Source organism: Micromys minutus (assembly GCF_963924665.1).
Source record: "Micromys minutus genome assembly, chromosome: 7".
Taxonomy (NCBI): Eukaryota; Metazoa; Chordata; class Mammalia; order Rodentia; family Muridae; genus Micromys; species Micromys minutus.
In genome coordinates this window covers 36676362-36700477 of record NC_137976.1, presented here as the reverse complement: position 1 = coordinate 36700477, position 24116 = coordinate 36676362, and the positions used below count along the sequence as shown (strand labels likewise).

Here is a 24116-nt window from a genome sequence, read left to right as displayed (position 1 = left end):
GTTAAAGAAAAAAAAAGAAAAGGAAACTAACAATGCACGGAACATAGCCACTGGTTACAATGGTTCTTACCTCTGTGTTTTATCAGAAAAACCTTAAATTTAAATGTCCTCTCTGGCAACACATCTAACATCTCCTATAGACAATGAGCATGCTGGTTCCCCCTGCTGGTGAGCAACTCCCGCATCTACTCATCAGGCAGTGAGGGGTTGTAACAAATTGGGAACTGGGAAGGAGAGTAGGCATGCCATTTTTAAAGTAGAAGTTGAGTATCCAATATTTTATTTTGCTGAAGATTCCTTTTCTTCTCTCATTCTTCCAACCTCAACAATTTTGGCTACCTAAGTCACAAATTCTTAGCTCCACCTAGTGTCTCTCTTTTTGTACTTCTTGGACTTACTTTATGTCAGCCTAAGCAAGCAAGCAAGCAGCAAACAAACAAATCAAAGCCAAAGCCAGATATTTGGGTTGACATAGTTAATACCACAACTAGACTTTAAGATTGGGAAAAACAAGAAGTAGATATCTATATAAAAATAGACTAATGTGCAGCTATCACTTTGAATTATAAAGGAAATTTAAAATTATTATGAGAGGGCATAGGCTTATGGGAGACATGGAAGATTAATGGGATGTGGGCCTACAATGTTCCAGACATCCCATCCACATGTTCTGTTCCTTGCCTAGCTTTTAAACTTTGAAGTCATCTCAGTAAACTAAAGGTAGCTGAGGCTTAACGTTTTTGTGGTCAGGGAGAAAAAGTTCTTATAAACCAGTCTTAGTTAACTCAAGTATTCACTCACACAAATTTCCAGAAAAAAAAAAAAAAAAACCAAAACCAGCTATTTTTATATAGCTAATAGAAGGGATTGGAGAAGCTCCTCTACAAATTGGATACATGTTACTGCCAGGAGAAACCAAAAGCTGACACCCAAACCCAGGCCTATTCAGTTAGAGCACAAAAAATGATTAGTTGTCCCAGAACATTAATGATCCAACCATATGATATAAACACATAATGGAGTAAGCGAGAATGCACTCTTCAAAAAAAAAAAAAAAAAAAAAAAAAAAAAAAAAAAAAAAAAGAAAGAAAAAAAAAACCTTAAAAAGAATATTTTAACAATGTTTGAACTTAGACTGCATAAATTTTAACATACAATAAATCAGTTTCTGAAAATAAGTACTGTTTCAAACATAGGCAAACAATTGCCAGGCATGCTCAGAGTTAACCATATAAAGATCTGGGATAACATCTGTCCACTTATTCAGTGTCAATTGTTTCTAGGGAATGATTTTCAGATGTTCTTTTCTACCTTCATAGTGTTGTTTGGTGGTGTGACTTTATTGGTTACTAATAATTGTATTATCTCAGCAAGGAAAATTTTGATGGACACATTAATTTACTACTCTGGGTCAGAGTTGAGTTTAAAGTGAGGTCAAGTCAGGCTTTCTTCCCAGTTGAAGGCAAAGGTAAACAAGAGTTTTAATGCCCACGAGGCTTGTAAATCTTCTTGCCAGCATGACCAGCCCTCAGATGGTGCTATGCCTAAAGAATATTGGTATAGACAGTTTATATTCTAGAGGGACTGATCACAAAACTCTGTTGTCCAGTCCTCCAAATTGTTCTGGAATTTCCCCTCTTCCATACCAGAGGTTTGACCCCTTGGGACTGTGCCATTCCCTCAGTAAGTCTTTGCCTCCTAGACTTCTCCCTCCTGTTTCCATGCCCTTCAGGCCTATACCTTTCCATCAGTGTAAATCCATGGTTTCTCTAATTCTCTGTTGTGTGTATTTGCCTTTCCTTGGTAGAGTACAAAATCAGCTGACAGCATATTTAGATGGACAATATGAAGAATATACTATAAATTGCTTATTATTCTTGTTCCATATAAATATTGAAACTAGATCTTAAGCATGCTATAGTAATGCAATTCTAGAGCTCAGAAAAAGATAGGAATAATTATCCAGTTAGGCAGCAAGGTGATGTCTGAGCTACCCATGAAGTTAAGTGGGTTCTTTTATATTTCCTAACAAAAGAGGGGATTATAACTTAATACATTTTGGATTCGAATACCTGTATGGTCCTAAGACTACTTCTAGGTTATTTTGTAGGAGTTGGAAATAATGGATATTCTCTATGTAACCTTTTTTTTTTCTTCATTCACTCCTCTGCTTAATACAGATTTACCAATCAGCTAAATATTTTAAATTCTGCCATAAAAATTGGCATCAAAGGTCCCTGTGATGTTGATGCTTGGTAACCTCAGTTTTCACCAGGTTTGTTTCATATCACTTAGACACATTCTTCAGTAATGACAAAGCTGTATCTAAATGTCTGCCCTTCTGAGAGCCCATGTTAAGTTCTTACAGGTTTCCCAATATAGTTTGAGGTACCTATTCTCACTGTGTGAGTAGAAACACCAGTTACTCAAGATGAGGTCCAGCTAGGATGTTCTGCTACTTGCCCTCCATTTGGGTGTCCTTGTGGACGATATCTGCCTTTTTTTTTTTTTTTTTTTTTTTTGACAGTTTCTACCTGTAAAATGAACTATTAGTTAAAATTAGTTCCAAAGTTTCATCCAGAAATTATGTTTTGCATTGTCTGTGTCCTTACTAACCTTCCAGAAGTCAGACCTTACTAGATAAATAAAAGTTTCTGAGAAACTCACCTCAGGTAATTTCCTAGAGGCAAGGAGACCTTCTTGGTGACTTACTATCCACGCACAAGGACTGAAGTTCAGAAAACTATAAAACTTTCTGATTTGAAGGAGTCAACATTCAGACTCCATCTAAAAGAGGTACTGAAGAGGCTTGCAGTAGTGAGAAAAACCACAAGAATGAGTGCTACTCACAAATCTCCATCTGTAGACATCGAGGGGAACTTTTCCACTGAAGAAACAATGCCAGTGGTACCCAGGGACCATGACTGCAGCTGCAGACCCAAAGGGGTTGCATGAAGCAGGGAGGCCAGCTTTTGTTTTCCAGGAAGAACAAGAGAAGTGAGCAAACAGAGAACACTGAAAGCCATGTAAAGTGGATTCCATCACTTTAAGACATCCATGCCAACTGAGACATTAGTCCTTTGACTTGTTATTATTTTAGGTGATGGGACTGATTAGTTTGGGGATGTTTTTGTTTTATTTACTCTATTTGGTCTGATGCAGTGTCAATGGCTTCCTGGATTGGAGTACACAGAGCTTCCAGATTGTAGACATTCCAGACTTCAGGGAGTCCTTTCAGCTCCTTAAGGAAAGACTACACAGAGCCTCAGAAAGAACATACTGGAGCCACAGGGCTGGAGTCTCTGACCAGAGGCTTCTCCCTTGGTACTGAAATGTGGCTAACTTTCTCACCCTTCAGTTCTCATCTCTCCCAAAATCTGAAGGAAGAGCAGTAAAGCTCTGCTTTAGGACTGGGGGGATGTAATCGGCAGTTATCTGGGACATCCTAAGACAGTAGTTAAAATCATATCCTTAGCATTTGGTAACAACTGGTAGGCAGGTTCTCATCCCCCCTCCCCCCAACTAGATGCCTTCTGGAGTGAGAGGTCCTTTTGCACAATGCTAAGGATTCTCTGAATTCCAAAAGCATTCACTGTCCCCTTAACTCTTCAGCTCCTCTCCTTTTGACAGTTACAATTCACTTTGCAAGACTGCTCCCCAGACTCAAGCTCTACGTCCTTTCCTTAAACCCTCCATGGATAGATCTGAAAACACATAGCAAGATAGGTTTCTCCCCAGTTATTTAGAGGAGCAGAGACTGGATGTCTTAGTCATTCTGTAAGTTGCCATATCAAGGTAGTGACCAAGAAAGAGGGGTCATTGATACCCCTAACTTGAAAACACTCACACAGCATTGATCCCTTTAGGAGAGTTTGGGTTCATTTTGTAGATACTCCCAGCGTAGGATAAAAATAAAGTGTTCAATGTGTATAACACGGCTTTAAAACTAGAACTGGCAAGTGCCTATGAGTTCCAAGTGGGCACACCTGAAATCATTTTGGGTGTTAGAACTATGCTGCTGTCTTCCTTAAGAGAAGGAAGGCTCAAGGAGAAACACAGTAGAGAAAGCTCTCACATTAGCAGTGACAGTGCTCTTAATGACTAGACTGGAAAATTCAAACAGAAACTCAAGAGCAGACACGTTTTCTCTTCTTCACTCCCCCATAGCTCTACATAAAGACAGCAAAAGATTGTGTTTGATAACAGACCTAGATCATTCTATTCTCTTCATGGAAGTCTGTGAGTCTTCTCATCTTCCCTCTCAGTCCTAGTTGATGTAACTTTTTTGTCCTTTATCCTTTTATTTTCAAGCAAAATAAAGTTACATATAATTTCCTATCACATAGATATTTTATTTATTCATAAATAGACATTGAAATGTAAGAATGTATGTTTCTATTAGTATAGCAGGCCCTCCAAATCTGTAGGGCATCCTTTGGGCGTCCTTGGTGAAGGAGATGCCCACTCTTGTTTTCTTTTAGGAGGATATTTACAGCCTGCTGCAATGGTGTAGGCTGCATATGGCCACTCACAGGAAGTGGAGACTCAGGCTGTCTTTTGACATTCTGTTCAGAAGGGGTGATGTTAGGATAATTAAATGCCACCTAAACTTGGATTTTTTTTTTTAAACTTGTAAGAAGGAAAGTGCTGTGCCTGGTACATACCTTGAGGAAAGACTCCTTTTGAATGGTAATGCCCCCTGGGAAGCCAAGTGTCTAGTTTATTTCAGTTTTATAGCTATAGTGAAATCTCACATTTGAAACAACACCCAACCAACAGACAGGAAGATGTAAGCAGGTCTTTCCCTTTAAGAACCTTAAGGACTAAAGAACTGCTTTGGTTTCCTTTCTGGCAGCCTGGGTTTGCCTCCTCCAAGTGCAGCTTCTGCAGTTGTGCAGATGGAACATTTGAAGAGGGCTTCTCTCCCACATGAGAGCCTTTCATCCCACAAAACCCACAGAATATGGAGGCAAGCTTCATAACCCAGGAGTCTGATTTTTTTTTTTCTGAAGTAACTGTCAGGTTTGTTTCTCTTCTTACAGGTGCACAGCACTCTGGAAGAAGAACATATCAATCCCCAACCCACCCACCGCCACCTACAACAACCACTCCTACACACATCTTCACCACTGGAGAGCTCTCGGGCAGTCGGTCAATAACCAGGCACTTGCAGAGGGGATGGTAAGGATGAAAACCTTCATCTGAAGTCGTTCTGGTTGATCTCTCTCTACCTCTCTCTCTAGCAATCAGCTATGCACAGGACTGTATAATCTGGCCTGCATGCTTTCTGAGAAACACATTGAAACACTTCATGTTTTAGGTGGGTATAGGCATTGCAGAGTTCTCATATACTTTCTTAGTTTTGGTACAAGTCTCCCTTTCGGAATGTAGTGGAAAGGTAGCCCAGGAGTGGCTCATCCTGCCCCAGCTTGTAAACTGGGATTTGTTCTTTCCTATCTTCCGGCCACCTGATTACTGTCCCCGGGCAAAGGGCACTGGTTCACATCATTTTTTCCAAGCAGAGAAACCTGGAAAGATACTTCTTAAAGGACTCACAGAAGTTGTCTTGGGGGTTTGGAAAACATCACGAAATCATCGGCCGACCTTTTGACTGTGCTATTTTTAGAAAACTAATTATGTTCCTTTAAAGTGCATTTTTGACAATGGGACAGCCTCCCCTGCCCCTACTGATATGTGAAATGTTTACAATTAAAAACACAAGCATAATACCGCAAACAGATGCATTTAACGTCAGCAACAGCCAGACAGACAGGGCTTTCGGGGAGGAGGGTAGTGTGACTTACAAAGAAAAAAAGATTTCTGTAATAGAAATGCTGTCGTTTCTGCCAAAAAGGAATTTTTATTTTACTGTTCAAACAGAAGTTTGTTTTCAAACCAGTTGCTAGTTTAGAAGCTCACTGTTCATCCCAGCATCCTTATGAATCATCTCTAAGTAAAAGCGTTCATCAGAAGGGACTCACTCTGGGCAGCAACCCCCTGCAGGTCAGCAGCCCTGAGAAGGGTTATCTTACCTTGAGCACGTAAGATCTGGGAGACAGGGACTCGGGCTCCCACGGAGAGGACCGTGGAAGGGCTCTGATCCTCTGTGCTTTGAGGGTAACTTGCACTTGGCTTTTATGGACAGGTGGGCGGAGCTGTTCCTCACAGTAGGTGGGCAGGGATTGAGCGGGGGCGGGCGGGCTGCCCCCGTGGAGCTAGACACTTGTCTGGGGAGGGGCAGAAGGGTAGAGCTTGCCGGAGTGGGGAGAGCCAGGGACTTTGGAGGGCGGCGGAGAGTAGACAGGAGTGGAGACGAAGGAGGGAGAGTAGAGAAATGCACAGAGACCACAGAAAGGAAAGGTCGGGAAGGAAATGAATGGGGTTTGGGGAGGGGAAGCTAAAGCAGAGGTAGGAGAGGAGAGAGATAGGGATTCGATTCTGGAAGATGGAATAGGTAATGGATTGTTTTTCGGTTTTGAGTGAAATTTTTGGCAGGGAGAGAAAAACCTGGGCGACTGTCAATAATAAAGGTGTTTTCCCTGTGATCGAAAAGCCAAGTAACCGCCCAAGAGAACTGAAGGGTTTTGAAACGGGGTTAGAGGCGAGGAAGACGGGCTTCTGGAAGAAGGAGGAGGACGTACTCCCGATGCGCCCAGACAGAGGTGGGAGGGGATCCTCCCCGGGAGCCCCAGGCGCCCTGCCGCTGCAGCCTGGCCTCCTCACTTCTGCCAGCCCTTCTTCCACAGAAAGTTCTAAGCGCGCAGCATCCAGGCAGCTCCAGAGACTGGTGCAGCTGTGAGGTCCACCTGCGGCGACAGCTCCTCACCAGCTCGTCCCGTCAGCTTCAACATCTGCTTATGTAACACAGGATGCCAGGGCTAGCTGGCCTCTGGTTATTTTCGGCATTAACATTTTTTCCCCTCCTAGTTAGGAACTGAAAAAAAAAATGTCCCGTGTCATAGCTCTCTCCACTTGTCCTAGGCACAGGGAGGATTTAACTAACAAGTGCGAAGGGTCATGCTGAAGTTATTAAAAAATGTATTCAGTGAAAGAAAAACAAGGTCCTTTCGCTGCTGAGCGGTGACTCACTTCCCAGCCCAAGCTTGATTTTTGCCACCAAAGAAATCAAAGCATTTGAAAAAGAGGACTTGGGACTCGGAGGTGGGAAATGGGAGTCGGAGAGAAGCCTAGGAAAAGAGGGGATGATGACCTTGACACACACACACACACACACACACAGAGAAGAAGATCTTAAGAAGGCTCTGATCAGTTCTGTCTTGTTTTCTAGTAGCTCAAGCTGGCAACAGGCTGAGCTAGGGAGTTTTAAAAACTCCTGCACCCCGTTGTGTGCTTGGAGCATGCTCCTTGTTCTGAGGATCTGGGCAGAGACTTGTAGCCTGTTCCTTAGTATCCCTAGCCCCTCCTCCACAGGATGCCAGATGACCACTAGCCCAGCAGTCTCCTTCTGCTAGGTGTGAAAAAAAAAATGGTCCTGAATTCAACCATAGGATTCTGAGGTGCAAAAACTCCTCTCCACTAAGAACCACTGGCCTAGTAAAGGTCCACAGTATAAGAAAGAATTTTAAAAGACTCTATTAATATTAGTGCGTGCCACTAGGATGATAATAATGCCTGCCGCCACATGTGCTAAGTTTACACTGGACTTAGTTATTTACAGACTTACTCCCATTTGTCTGCCTGGAGAGCCCAGAGCTTCAACGGATGGTTCCTTTGGTGAGAATTCCAAGCTTAGCTCCGCTGGGTGCTCTTGGAAGTCCACGTGCAGACACGAGTGAGATTCAGAGAGGGTGGATGGTGAGGAGTACATGAAATGGGAACAATTTTAATTTTCATCAAGATATGATTTTGACATCAGATATATATTATGTATATGTGTGTATGTGTTTTCCTGGACCTCCTAATCAGCTTTATTCGTGAAAGTCTCTAGCTCTAACAAGCTATACCTATTGGTTTACTGGCCAGCAAAAAAATATAAATTCTCAATAAACATCCCCTGGACCAACTGAATAAATTGTTCTGATGAGCATGGACAATGAGCTGCAGCCGTTCCTTTAATGGATGAATGAACAGCGAAGAAGGCTGAAACTTTCACACGAACTCTTTGGTCCACTTGCTAGTTAGTTATTACCCCTCTCCTTTTGTCCCCACGATTCAGTTTTCCTTCCTAAATAGTATATCTTTTATGGGTGTGTCCAAACCCATTAGGCGAAGTCTACAAAATGAATAATAACCTTCGTTACCAGAACTGAGAATTAAGACGACATTATTTGTTTTGGGGCTGAACCATGAAGCCAAATATGATTTTATAGGCATAGTGTTACTTCTTATGAGTCTTTAATTTAGTAAGGAAATGTATTCTGAGCAAATAAAACAGGGGCTAGAGGAGGGTCTGGGTGATAAAAAAGTATTAGCAAATGTTCCCACAGGATTATAGAAAATAATCCTTTAATGCGCCTGTACATTCCAGTCCCATCACATAGTTGTGAGAAATGAGAGGTGGGGATTGGGGGGAACAAGACAAGAAAAGCACATTTGAAGAGAAGGAGACCTCCGGCTGCAGGCTGGAGTTTTCTTTCCACATTTTTATCCTTTACCCCATTCTTTTGAACCTGAGTCTCCAGCCAACATAGCAAAGGGGCTCCTTTCATGTTGTCTGGATGGTGTCAAAGATTAGTTCATTTCTCCAGCTCACACTTGCCCGAGTCTGATTCAGTAGCACATCTGGACAACAAGTTGTGAATCCAGGAACGGATCTCTGTGCAGACTCTCAGAGTGATTTTTCTAGAATCTCTCCAAAGGGAACTGGGCCTTGAAATAGTCTCTGTGGTGAAGGGAAAGGATAAAATGGTAGCATGCCATGCTCTAAATTTGCCATCAAGTGGATATACTGAGAGCTACACGTGGTTGCCTCTTCCCAAATCTTTGGTGAATCTAAACCTTTCCTCATGTGTGGTGTGTGAGGTTAATTTATGATCAAACATATATATTGATTGATACAGATAGATATCTTAAGAATGGGCATGGCAGTATAGGGTGTTTAGAACCAAGGAAAAGTGAAAGTGTAGTTTTTTTTTTTTTTTTTTTTTTTTTTTTACAGAAGGGGAAAAGCATGAATTTCTGACAGTTGCGTAGTAGAGAATCCAAGGAAGGGGCAGCATTTGAGCTGAGCCATTCCAAGCAGCATTTGGATAGATGGGGATTGAATTGTAGTACTTTCTGGATAAAAGAGGAGCATTAATGTTTGGTAAAGCTATAGGGATATTCAGAACAAGTGGACTAGCTGTAAGGGCTTTAGAGGAAGGCTGTGTAGTAGAACCATGAGGCTAACAGTGTAAGGAGGTAATGAGATCAGTGGATGGAAGGTCTTAAATGTTTCATCATTTAACTATTTTCTAGATCATACTCACTGAAAACCTAAGAGTTAACAAGGCTTCACTTTTCTTTGAATATAGGTTCTTTCATTGTCACTTTACAGATGTTTGCTGGTGACAAATTCATATCCATGCTTCCTGAGGAGTCTCATGCAGAGAGAAAAACGAAGTACCTGTGTTTTGCAGATATGGAAGCCTGAGCAAGGTGGCAGAAACAGTGGTGGCTTTAGTTTTATTCACTTACTGTGTTCTGTGCAGTTGTAAGAAGGTGATGGAAAGGTGAGTCTTCTCGAGGGCATAAGTGGCATGCCAGGTAAGGCTAATGGAATGTGTCAGAGGGTCCCAACTTTGCTGTCTGTTGTAGGTTTCAGTGACCCTCCAGTATTTATGACATCCTTTGGTTTTCAAGGGCTTCTGGTTGGAAAACAATGGCATCTATATGGAAAAAGCTGCATATCCACATCTGTGCTCTCACATAGCTGACTTTCAGTTATGTGTATCTATTTCCCCTGGTGGATTTCAAACTCCAAAGACTCTTGCCTGTCACTTCTAGGTGCTTAAAGAGGGCATATGAGATTGATTTTTATATAAGCAAGAACCTCAGACAAGTATTTCTGCTTGAAGCAAATAGGGAAATTTCAAGTATGACAGGTACAAACTTTCTATCTATCATGCGACCCATCAGTCATAACATGGTATTAGGTATCAACAATGTGAACCTGGTCAGTAAGGCTCTTAAACTCATAATGTCCCTAGGTATTTAGGATAGGGTATTGTTTACAAAGATTAAGAATGCTTTTATGGCACAAAGGAAAAGCATACTTACCCTTTACTCCGAAAGGCTGTTGGATTTTGTGAGTCATTATTCTCTCGTTGGCTTAGAAAGCAGAGCTGACTGACATGGTAGATCCCACAGATGACCTCTTCAGACTCCCACTGGCTTTGTAAACAGTACTTAGTAATAAGATAGAAGATCTGAGGTTCATATCCAGCTCTGGTACTAACCACCCAGGAGAACTTGGTAACAGATTTTATCATGTTTGAAATCAGTATCCATTAGTATAAAAGAAGACGTTGATCCAGACGCTCTCTACAGTTCCTTCCTCAAGTGCATGTCTGCTCTGTACATCTGGTCTTCGGATACCCTGTAAACTCAGCATGCCATGATGTCAAGCAACAGTCAGTGATGCAAACCCCAATGTTTGCTACAAGGGGATATGGCTGAGTGAGAAACCTCATCTGTATTCTAGGTTCAGATTCCTAAAAGGTGAAGCTATACTATTGTCACATGACTAGGAACATTGCTTTTCATAGTTTCACAGCCTGGCGGAAGTCTCCCAGACAGAGCCTTTTACCTCTTTTTCTTGGAATCACATGGCACTTCTTTTTCGGTTGAGAGAAATATAACTGTATCTTATAGTTGCCTATGCTCTGAAAAGTCTTCCAAGTGTGCCAGATGTGCTTGGCAGCCAAGTAAATGTGCTTGATGACTTAAGAAAGCTTCCATCCTCACTGTGGGTGCCTCCCTCCCCCTGTGCTATGCTCTTTTGTTAATCCAATTAAGAAAATTGTATTGCTCACTCGGGAAACTCCATCACTGAGCTACATCCTCATCCCTGATTACCATTTTTACTTTGGACAAACCCACAGCGTTTTCTAGGTTCTCAAACATCTTAACTCTTATTAAGGCTTTCAAACATTTTTCTAGACTTTACCTTCCCATAACAAGTTTTATCTGAAGTACTTCCAACCTATTCTTATTCTTTAATAAATTTCTTTGTGGGATTTCTCTTGATGACAATGTAGCTCAGTGATGTTGCTTCCGCTGTTGCTCCTCGAAATTGGCATGGTCAATATCTTCTAGGCAGGAAGAAAACACTTGAAACCTACTTAAAATATGTGAATTATTTTAATTTTGGTCCTGTTCGATATTTACCAAAGGAGTTGGAGTCTTTTTTCTTCTTTTCTCTTTCTTTCTTCCCTTCTTTCCTTTCTTTCTTTTTATTTTGTTTTTCTTTTTGCTTCATCCATTTGTTTAGCCTCTGCATTGAAATTTTCTTATATTATTAAGTTTTTAATTTAATGGCCTTTTATTTTTGCACCCTTTCAGAATTTTACTTTTATTTTTGATCATCTCTGCTAAAGTTGTTGTCACAGAGTTTCAGGTGGGTACTGGGATACCATTGAGTCAGTAAGAAGACTGTTCAGGATGACACAAGCCCACCTTCAGTTCCAACTTTCTCTGTGACAGGACTGGAACTATTCTTACTGGTGGAGCACTTCTGATGATATTTTTGCACAAATGAATATTAGTTTAATCTTAATATTGATTATTTTTTCTTCTATCTTGAAGATAATTAAGTTACTAACTTTAGAGGTAACAGAGTCTATGAACTTGAAATCACAAGACCACGTAAATTAAAACACTAGTATAACCTACACTCTAATACATATTTGGTTATTTCTTTCCATTTGAGCCTGTGCATTCTACACATTTTCAAAATTCCAGAATGTATTTTTCTTTATTCTTTTTCATGGCAAACAAAATATAGGCTTATGTCTAAAAATAATAAGTAGTGAGTATTTTAGACATCCTTTTTAGTTCAGAAATATGAGTATTTTTAAGGGGTTCTGGGAATTAAAAGTAGGGGTCATAATTTTAAAAGGTAAAGCCACTATGAATAGGTTTACTCATAAATTGAGCTTTAGGAACTAAAGAGGAAATGACATAGACTATTATAATAACCACTTCATTGAGATGAAAATAAAATTTCTTATTCTTTCTGGACAATAATGATGCTCTGTGGGACTCCACTCCTGGGATATTAAGAGATGTTATGCAGAAAAGTATTTTTCATCCATTTGTGTTTCAGAATTCTGAATCATTAAAATTAAGCATATTCCCCGCCCCCTTTTAGGGGACAGAATTTTTTCTGTGTTTCCCTGGTTGTCTGTAGACCAGGCTGGCCTCAAATGCAGAGATCTGCCTGCTTCTGCCTTCTGGGTGCTGGGATTAAAGGTGTGTGCCACCACCGCCTGTCTTTGCAGATTTCTTTTAAAACATTTATTTTATCTTTTGAGAATTTTATATATGGGTACTGTATTTATATAACTTTCCCTTCTCTCCTCATCCCAACTCCTCCATCTCTCTACTTCCCCTCAAATTTGTGAGTGCTTCTTTAACTATTACAGATGTGTATGTATGTATGTATGTATGTGTAAGTAATTACAGCCTGCTGACTCCATTCATTTTGTGTGTGTGTCTGCGTGTGTCTGTGTTTAGGACTGACTGCTTGGCACTGGATAGACGATTATGGGGCTTTTCCCTGGAGAAGACTGATTATTCCTCTTGTTATGGTCATTATACATCTGTGGCTCTTTATTTAACAGTTGGGACCTTTTGAGATTCTCCCCAATCTTTTTAGGAGTGCCATCTGGTGTCATTGTGCTGGTCTCAATTAGGTGTCCATATTTTTAAGATTTTTATGGGGCCCTGTCATTTATAGAAGCCACTATCTTGAAGCAGACAACCTGGTCTTCTGGCTCGTACAACCTTTCAGTCTTTCCTTTCATGATGTTCCCTGAGCCTTAGGAGTGATGGTGTAGGTATATCAGTCATGGTTCTGTACAGTACAGCTTGGCCACAGTTTGACTGCATGGTATGTCTTTTCAGAGTTTGAAATGTAGGCACTATATTTGTTTTCTCCCCCTAACATTAATGACTACAAAAATAAGTCCAACACTCTGGCAACTTGCCAAGGGATGTCGCCCAGAACAGGTACACTGAAGTGTCTAAGTTGGGAAATCCTGTGAGAAGAGAAAAACAAAGAGAAAACAAAACAAAACAAAACCCAACAAACAAAACTGCTCTAGTAGGGAGACTGCAATTATGAACATTCCTCTTCCATAAATACAGATAGCACTTGGGGCCTTTCAAACCCTTTTCATGCACTCCACCTCCTTTCTCCCCTATTAGCTATGGTCAGTGTAGTTTAAGTATTATTTTTCCAACTTGGTAGATGAAGAAAGAAACTCATTATGTAACTTCATGTCTTAATGTTGGAGAAAACTGGGTTCTCTGGGAGAACCAATAGAGCTGTGGCTGGACACTATTTGTAATGGAGTCAAGCGTTTCTCCATTTCTTATTCTGTAATCAGTTCCTTCTGTGTTCCCAGAGGAAACACTTCTAATGTGCAGCATGATGACCTCATGATTCTAGATACCTTAGCCCCACAGGGAAGGAGATATGCCTTACCTGGTTTGACTCTGTGTCACTACGTCAAGACTTTTGACTGAACCAAATAAATTAACTCAACATTGGTTCACAATGGAATTTGGTAAAAAGGAGTAGGTCCTGAAATCCAACCAACGCATCCTAACACAGTTCCATATTATATACAGACTTGACATAGAAACTTATTGGGGACCATTTGGAAAATTCTCTCTACTTCCATATCTTATATGGAAAGGGGGTGACTGGCACTAAAGAGATTCAGTTCCTGATGTCGCTGAATACAGATTGATACAGTCATGAAGCTCAACATAAGAATGAGGTATAGAAATAGAATTAGTCTAAAGTTATAAGCAGTAAGCAATACAAATACACTGAAGCAGCTCTTCTGACACCCTGGAGTGCAACGCTCAAGTGTCAAAGTCGGACTGAGATCCTGATGTTATCCAGACCTTTTCTGAATCTTGGCTGGAGAATTAGGGTCAGTTTGTTGGGAACACTTACTTAATGAGCAGTATAAAGCACTGGAGAAAGTTTCCTGGGACATTGAATTACTCATGACTCAAAGAGCATAGCTAGAGGAATCAGGTGGAAACTTGTTTTGTTAGCGCAAGTTAAGAGTCAACATGTGTATTTTTCTCCTCTTACCACATATATCAGCCACCCTTTAAATCTTGGCAAAGAAGTGAGAAACCCAGTGGGAATCTCAAATTTAAGCTTCACCTTGCATTTGGATGGACATTTGTGCAGTAAAGAAGCATATCTGGGTGGTAGGGACAACCAATGTAAGTTTTAATATTAGCCAGAGATAGTCTCTCTTAGTTGAAATATCAACTTAATATCAAGGTCCAAAAGACCCTATAATTCTAGTGGCAGGTTCCCAGTTTATCATAGTTTGTCAAGTCTGGAGAGCAAGATTCATGAGACCAGGGTTTAAGACTCGTGCCATTACCATCAGCTCTCACAAGGAATTAGAAGGACTTGCTGCTCTGGTTCCTATTTATGGGAAAGGATTACTTTTAGCAAATCTAACTTGCGGCAGTTTGCCCACTATTTACATGTCTGTTTGTAATGTATGGTAATGGAGAATGAGTGGTTTGATTTCCCAGAGATGAGTATATTAATGTCTGGGTTATCATGAAATGACTCTGTGTGCTTCATCTGTCACCAACTCATTAAAGCCAGTTTCCAAAAAGGAGTTGCTAAATGTGTTGGCACGCACATCTATTATCCATATATGTGAATCATTAGACTATGTAAATGCTGCCTTTCTGTACTCATGTGTACTTCGTAGTCACTGGATAGAGTTACTCAGCAGTATAAATAAACCGTGAAGTCTTAGACTAAAAAGATCTTTGGACTGGAGAATAATAGAAGTTTCAGTTTAAGTGTGTTTGTTGCTTAGTTGTTGAGTTTTTGTTTATGTTTGGACTACAGCCATTGCCACCATTGTGCAAAAGCCAGAAGGAAATGTCACCGGGTGTTTCTTTTAGAGGTTGTGAATTATTATACATTTTCAGTTTTTACTGGAGCGCACTGAGTTGGCAAACTCAGATGCAGCACAGACCCAAAGCTTTCTCTTACAAAGAGGTTGTTTCACAAGCAGAGTATAGTCTCACATATTTATATTTCTTCAGAGATGAAAACTGTGTATATATGGTCATACTCTCCCATGACAATGTATACCAATCCTTTTTGATTTTTGGTTCCACAGAAACACCTGGCCAATAGTTCCTCCTAAAGCAAAGGTTGAAAACTACTTTTTTTTAATATCATAAGTAAAATCCTTACATCTTCTAGCATGAATCTATTTGCCAATACATATTCCTCCTTTGCCTCAGAAAAGGCATTCTGAAAAGCAAGGGCATTTTCAGATTATCAGGATGAGAGCAACTGCACACAAGGACAGTCTTCTATAGTCCAGAATATATTAGAATGAAAATATTCTGTTGTTTACTATCACACTTACTTATTTACAACTTGGCCATCTTTTTTTATACCTAGCTGTGGTGATAGGAAGAGTGGTGGTCCATCGCTGAAGACATGCTCCTTTATCCAGTGAAAAGGCTTGAATTATAAACCTTACTTACACTGGGAACTTTTATCCTAGGTTAACTCAATGGCCATGAAGTGAATGTGGAGCAGATTTCCTACAGTGAGAGGAAGAGATTTCAGCAGTGAGCAAGGACCGCGAGATACTTCTTCACTTGCTTTGTGAAAGGTTTTCATCAGCTGAGTAATGTGGCTTTAGAAACTGGAAAAGACAAGGGAAGGGATTATTTGTTAGAGACTCTAGAAGGTAATCAGCATGATGATGCCTTAATTTTAGCCAGAAAATTGTGTATCCAATACAGGCTTAAAGATCTGTAAGGTAATAAATTCATGATGCTTTAATCCACTGATGTAGTTATTTGATGTAGCAGCAATAAAAAACTAACAATTTCTTACCCACCCATGGATATTTTGCTTTTGCAATTGGCTGAAAACCCTCTCACCTTGCATCTTCTCTCTATTGACCTGACCTAGGTTGTTAGTCATATCTCTTAGACCTCAGATGAAGACGACATTCAGGCCTTGATATTGAATACTAAATAAAACACCCCTGGTTTTATTTTCTTTCTTATTTTTTGATATATTTTCCCATTTGTGTTTTTCTTTTCCTATTACATATCATCAATATTATTCTGGAATCTAGAGGTTATAAGTTATTGGCTGCTGAAAGCCTGTCTATCTGACACTATTATTCAGTTTTCTGTGGTTAAGCACATTCTAGTTAGACAACAATCATTAACCATTCCAACTGCAACTTGCACATTAGAGAACTAATTCATTTAAGTTCATATTAAGGAAGGATAGATAGTTCTGTAGAGGCATAATCAACTTCAAAATATTAGGGTCTTATAAAATACCCAGGTTGATTGGTTGAGTGTTTGGTACTATAGCTCCTCACAGACTTGTTGAACAGTTATCATCTTCAATGTCACTCTTCCCATAAATGTGACTCTAAAAGAGCCATGCAAATGAAATCAGCAGTAACTTGGCTTAGCCTATTTAACCAAGTGAAAGAAGCCTAAAATTAATTTCACTGGAGATGAAAAAGTGGATGTGATAAAGATTCCAATGAAATCTGGAAAATCATTTGTAAAAGCTTTGAAAACTGGTATTCCTACAAGCTGGGAAATCTAGAGGTAGGATTATTCTTAGGTCAACATGAACAAATATAAGTCAGGAAGATACAAATGATCTAAGCAAATTCATAACAAACAATATGTCGAAAAAGGTAGCTCAGACTCACAACAGAGTCCTCACACTGAATAGAATCATTATTGAATTCTATCAAATCTTTAAAGATGAGATAACAGGCTGGAGAGATGGATCAGCCATTAAAGGCTAGGCTTACAACCCCCCCCCCAAAAGATAAGATAACATCAACATTCCTCAAACTGTTCTATTAAAAACAAAAGGAAGAATTGCTAATGTACTAATTCTAAGAAGCTAGCTTTACCTTCATACCCCAAACCAGATAAGAACACAACAAGAAAAGTAACTACAAACCAAATTTCCCCAGTGAACATAGACTCACAAAATATCAATAAAATTTTTACAAATAGAATTTATGAACACATTAAGATCATACATTATACCCGATTTGGTGTCATTCCCAGAAAACAAGGATGGCTCAATATATATAAATTAATATATGTAATACAGTACAGAAAAAAGGTAAGAGCAGAAATCACATGATAATCTAAACAGATGCATAAGTAGCTTTTGATATAGGCTGACATTCTTTTTTGATTAAAACACTGAAGAACCTAAGGATAAATGTAATAAAAGCTATATAGGACAAAACTATGATCAACAATATAATTAATAGGGAAACATTCATAGTTTTCCTCTAGAACTATGGTCAAGACAAATATATCTATTCTCTGTTTTCACTCAACATAATCTTAGAGTCTAAGTTATAGAAAGAGGAAGAAATAAAGGGAACATACAAAGAAAAAGAACAAGTCAAATTACATCTCTTGTTGGATGACAAAAACCTATGCTTAAAAGACTAAAAATATCACCAGAAAATACTTAGATATAATGAATATTTTCAGCAAGGTAGCAACATACAAAATCAAAACAAAAATATAAAACCAGTAGTTTTTATATGCTAATATAAAAACTTGCTTAGAAGGAAATAAAGAAAAATATATTTACAGTAGTTTAAATATGTATCTTGAAATAAACCTAATCTAGAAGCAACATTGAAGGACATGTTTTCCTTGCTTTTTTTTTGGCACAATCAATATTACGAAAATGGCTTTATCACCAATATCAGCCTCAAGCTCTAACATCATTCCCTGCAAAAGTCCAATGACATTCTCCACAGACTAGAGAGTATGAAAATTCATATGGAAGCGCAGAAGATACCAAACAGCCAAAGCAGTCTTAAGGAGAAAAGCAACATTTGGAGCTCATAATATTCAAACTTAAATAATACTATAGAGAAACAATGACAAAGTCAATATGCTACTTGGCTTGAAAACAGACACACGGACAATAACCTATAACCACATACTCTTGACAAATATGTAAGAAAAATCACATATTTGGAGGAAATAATCAGTTTCTAAAAAATGGTGCTGGGAAAATTAGATCCACATGTCTTAACTTACACACACACACACACACACACATACACACACACACACACACACACACACACACACACACACACACACACCACACCACACTTTAAAATGGACAAAGGACTTTAATATGTGATGAAACAACTACGGACTGAGTAGAGTGTTTCTAACTGCGGACTACTGAATTAATAGTGAGATGTGAGCTTCAGGTCTATGGCTCATCCTTGGGACCCATTGATCAATGTGGTACAAAGTTCTGGGGAACGGAGATAACAAGACTTGGCTCCTTAGTCTGACGCTTCTTGACATATAGTCATTGATATTTAACTTGATGTTGCTTTAAACTGTGAAAATTTCAACAAGGGCCTTATGCTTCTGGAGACATCTAGAGTTCTTAGAAGCTGAGACCTTGTTTGTTATTAAATGGGGCAATTTCATTGCTCATTAAGACATTCGACTGGTGTCCCAGCCACCGCCATCAGGACTCAGGGCCACCTGCAGGCTGAGCACCCAGAAGAGCCTCAGAAGCACTTTCCTACCTGAACCCATGGGTGAGCCCCCACTTCCTCCCCAATGACTATCTGGGGAGAGACTGCCTGGAACTCTCTGGGCAGAGATGGAGCACCTTCATGGGAACAAGTGGAGGGGAAGAGGAGAGGGGATCGGGGAAGGTATATCATTTGAAATGTAAATACAGAGAATATCCAGTAAAATAATTTTTAAAAAGACATTTGACTCCATAGTTACTTAAGTTTCTTTATCTTGCTATAGTAATTTTGATTACTAGAGTTTGGAAAGAAAGACACTATTTATACTCAAAGACAACATAGTATCAAAGTGAGATTAACAGAAAATTGGCCACTTATGAAAGAAGCATTTCTGGCATTTTAAAATCATATTCATTCATTACTTATGAAAGAGCATCGAAAAACATTAACTACTATTTTGGCAATGAATAGCATAGTCAATTTCCCCAAGAACATATTAATTCACAAGTCACTAATGTGCTTTTAGCTGGTATATTGTAGAAACACTTGTGCCTTCAGCATCTATAAAAATGTCTAACACAGGAAAACCAAACAGTAACTATTGACCAACTGTATTAACTGAATCATAGGGGCTTCTGATTTCTTATTTATTTTTAACATTTCTACTTTATGTTATTAAGTCTTAATAGATTAAAAATCTCACATATATTTAAAATATACACATCAATTAATTTATAAACAGTATCAAAATCAACATAGTAAGCATATATACTTCACTCTAACTTTCTTAAACCCTCTTTGTGGAACTACTTTATTGTTCTTAATCTCATACCATCTCCTCAAGCAATGATAAACTTAAAAAAATCATTATCACTGAGTTTTCATTTATTAGAGTCTCACATGAGATAAACTATGTATTTCATACTCTTCTTTGTATGGTTGCTTTCACCTAGCACAGTTATTTTGAGATTCATTCACATTTTTGTTTTGATACATATACTGATCATTGATTGTAATTAAAAAAAAATGCTCATTAGGTTCTGCTTCCCCATCATAACTGGAAGATTATAGCTTACAGATGTTCTAGTTCTCTAGCTCTCACACTCTTTACCAGCTACTACTGCAAAAGGAACATTATTTGAAGAAAGATGAGAGCTACAGTTGTCTGTCCATACAAATATAGGTATTTAGAAGGCAGACAAAAATTATACTGGTTTGGGAAAGTGGCAGCAGTATCTTCTCCTCTGTATTTACTGGTTTCACAGCCATGGGCTATTAGCTAGATTTGCAGTACTAGACATGAAGTCCCTCCTTCATAAAAAAAGCTTAAATTCAATTAGATGGTTATTGTTGTATTTTATAGGCTATACAGGTAGGTAGGGTCATTGATTGCTTTTCTTGCTTGGCATCTTGTACCTTTAGGTACCCACAAGTGCTAATTCTCAGGGAGGAGAATTCCACATCAGTCCCTGCTTGATTCCCCCAATTTCTGTTATTTTAAGTGTGTGGTGGCTTTAGCAATTGGGTCTTATTTTCAAGTTTGAAGGCAAGGGAAATGGAAATAGATTACATTGTTCTGAAGTCTCTTGAACTCCTCTGACAAACAACTTGAAGGGAAAATTCACATGCCTTGCACTGGGTTTTATTATTGTTGTTGTTGTTTGGTTCTTTCCAGCTTTTCCATCACAGTTGTCTTATACAAATCAATATTCTTTTCCAAGATGTTCGGGTATTTGTCCAGTGCATTCTAGTGTGTTGCTTTTTTCCCCCTTGAGACTTTGCCCCTCAAAAGTCTCTGGCCTTCTTCATGCTGGAGTTCTGGTCTACCTTTAGCATTTTGCACAGCTGTTAAGCAGGGCTTCACTTTCACAGTCATTGTCATATAATCTCTCTTTAAGACTAATTAACTTTGTTCTTTAACAATTTTATACATGCATATTTCACATTTAATTTTTATCAGTTCTCTACTCTTTCTTACACCCCTTCCTTATCCATTTCACCTCTTCCCTACCAATCTTCATGTCTTAACTGTCCTTTCTCCTAGATCCTTTCCCCTTCCTGCCCCTTAGTGAACAGCCTCTTAGTTTTCTAATGAATGAAATGAGATACATTTTACTTTTACTACATCCTCAATTGAGAGTTTACCTAGATATAAAATTCGAAGTTAGAAACAATCTCTCAAACATGGAAAGGTAACTTCCTTTGTCTTTTAGCTTCCAGTGTTACTCTGGAGAACCTAAATTTTCTAAGGCTAACTTATTTTTAGCATACATGTTTTCCAAAGCACCCCTTTTAATGTAACCGCATTTCTTTTCAACATTTTAAAAATCTAAGCACTTGATTTTTTTGTTGTTGTTCTGAGTATTTCAATTCCTAGAAATCCTCAGTATTTTGGGTGGTCTGAAATATGAATCAGCTCAATTTTCAGTTTTTGTTGATTTTCCTGTAGCCCTCTCTGTTGGTACTCTGCCAAGTTCCCCTTAGTAGGTTAGTGCCCACAGTCTCTGGCTCCAATGTATGCTGGCTGGTTGCTAATGACTTTCACTTGCAACTTTCTCTGGAAGCTGCTGCTCTGATAAAGCAATAAGATCACTTTTTAACCACGCAGTTCTGGGATTCAATGACACTCTAAAATATTGGAGACTTACTTTCAGCATATAGTCATTATACTGGTCAATGAAGATTACTTGTTTTATGGAACCTACCAGGTGGACTAAATAAATCTTGGAAGTAATGAGTATAAATCAGGATGATCCAACCCACTCCACCGTAACTGAAGTTTATGATTCTATACGTCTATATATCCTGGTTCCCAGAAAGGAAATGTGAATGCAATAAGAATTCAGTTTAACATAAAATCACAAATGACCTCTGGTACTGGACTCATAGCTGCAGACAAAGAGAGGAAGTGGCATGATGGTAGGAATAATTGTGACCCTGTTTATTAAATATTTATTATTATTTAGAGGTACTAAAGTTGCTGTTATGTAATGGAAAGGGGGAATATTTTTGGTATTCAAATTATCTACTATGACATCTCTTGATAGTCCCATGTCAAAATTTAAGTGTATATCTTCAAGTGAAGTAATAAAGTGACTTTGACGACTTAAGAATGAAGGCCAGTGTCATTTTATTAGATTATTTGTCTAAGTAATCAGAAATGCTAATAGGGCACCAGTAAGTCATTATTCCTCCCTCCAGAGCTTTCTCCCTTACTTCCAACCCTTCTTAGTTTCCTGGTTTCTGTATTTACTTCAGGTTATATACTCACACACAAATATTCAGAGTCAGAACCACAGGTAAAGGACAACATGCAACCTTAGTCTGTCTGGGACTGGGTTAATTCATTCAATGTAATGAATGTGTATCAACTTGACACAGTTAGTCATCAGAGAGGAAGGAGACTCAGTTGAGAAAATGCTTTCATGAGATCCAGCTGTAAGGCATTTCCTCTATTAGTGGTCAGTGGGGAGGGTCTGGTTCATGGTGAGTGGTACCATTTCTGGGCTAGTGTCCTGAGTTCTATAAGGAAAGCAGATTGAGCAAGCCGTTGAATCAAGATAGTGAGCAGCACCCCTTCATGGCCTTTGCATCAGCTCCTGCCTCCAGGTTCCTGCCCTGCTTGAGTTCTTGTCCTGACTTCCTCTACTGATGCACTATTATCTGGGAAGTATAAGCCAAATAAACCTTTTTATCCCCAACTTGCTTTTTGATCATGGTGTTTTGTTACAGCAATGGGTACCTTAACATTCAGTATATATTTTCTAGCCCTATTCATTTACTTGAAATTTTAATTATTTTATTTTTTAATCAATGAACAGAATTCCATTGTGTATATATATCACATTTTCATTATCAATTCATAAGTTGGGGAATATTTAACTCTAGAAAGGGGGGATAGTAGGATATGGGGAAACTTGGGGAAAATAAGGGAAATTATAATCTATGAGGAAAAAGGAAAGGCAATACAGAGGGAGAGAGAGGGAAAAGTATAAATAATACCAAGAATGTTTTAAAAACACATAAATAATCATTATATATAAAACATTATATATAATGACATATAAACTATATATGACACTTATTATAACTATATATATAATACATTGTGTATATATAACTATATATGTATATAGAAGATAAACTACTAGGAGTGATAATTCCCAAAAGAACCATAGTTTACCCAACAAAAATCTCAGTAACGATTTTTTAAGTTGTTTGTCTGGGAACTCCAAGAGAACCCCAAGAAATATCAGCCATTACCATTGCCTTCAGTTGTTTCCGAGAATGCAAAATTGATTAAAATACCACACAGGTTGGGCACAGGACTTCATGGAATAGAGCTTGAACTGACTTGGAAGCCTCTTAAGAATTAGTTGTCATAATATGCAAGGTTTTATGCAAGCTGTCAAGGGAAAAAGGTAATTATTAGTCCTACTCAGTTGTAAACCATAATGATTAGCATAGCAAGAGATCCATAAAGGTGCAATGTCATGTGGAATTTACAGTTTGGGGGTAGTCAACAACCATCTAACTAGACTTAAGGCTTGTTCAATATGAGGGAATTCAAGCCTGAGACCATAGAATCCAGAAGAAAAGCCATTACCACAACTTTCCCTTGAGAGTAGAATTCTTAACTACATTCTAAATACATATATCTATCTCAACAATTAAGTGCAGCTTTCTTGGAAGCAGATAAAGAGCATCACAGAAAGTCATAACTGGTCAAACCACAAGGAAAAAACTGCACTTTGTGTGTCTAGCTTTATCTGATGTATCTATAAGGCAACTTCTCCACCTTAGCTTCAGTGAACACTGTAAAAGAGAAGGTGAAGAAAATCTTTATTTATTGTTTGTTTGGATTCATCTTTTTGTTTTTTATTTTACTGTACACTCTGGCATCTCTTGATAGGTCTGATTTGATTTCTGTTTTATTCTTCTTTTATTTTTTTTATTGGATATATTTTATTTATACTTCAAATGTTATCACCTTTCTCAGTTTCCCCTATATAAAACCCCTATTCCATCCCTATCCCCTGCTTCTATGAGAGTGCTCACCCCACTCTCTCCCACCTCCCCACCCTGACATTCCAATACACGGGGGCATTGAGCCTTGGCAGGACCAAGGGCTTCTCCTCCCATTGATGCCCAACAAGACCATCCCCTGCTAAATATGCAGCCACAGCCATGGGTCCATTCATGTGTAATCTCTGGATAGTGGTTTAGTCCCTGGGAGCTCTGGTTGGTAGGTATTGTTGTTCTTATAGGTTTACAAACCCCTTCAGCTCCTTCAATTCTTTCTCTAACTCCTCCATTGGGGACCCTGTTCTCAGTTCAATGGTTGGCTGCAAACATCTGCCTCTT

At 38.8% G+C, this 24116-nt stretch overlaps 1 protein-coding gene across 1 annotated transcript in view; it reads right to left on the bottom strand.

The window, feature by feature from the left end:
- The window catches only part of COL8A1 (collagen type VIII alpha 1 chain), a 132758-nt gene extending 126658 nt beyond the window's left edge, over positions 1–6100 (bottom strand). The window contains exon 1 of the mRNA XM_080918935.1: positions 6033–6100. The gene's annotated coding sequence lies outside the window, so the exon portion shown is untranslated. The remainder of the gene's footprint in view (positions 1–6032) is intronic.
- Between the last annotated feature and the right edge of the window lie 18016 nt (positions 6101–24116).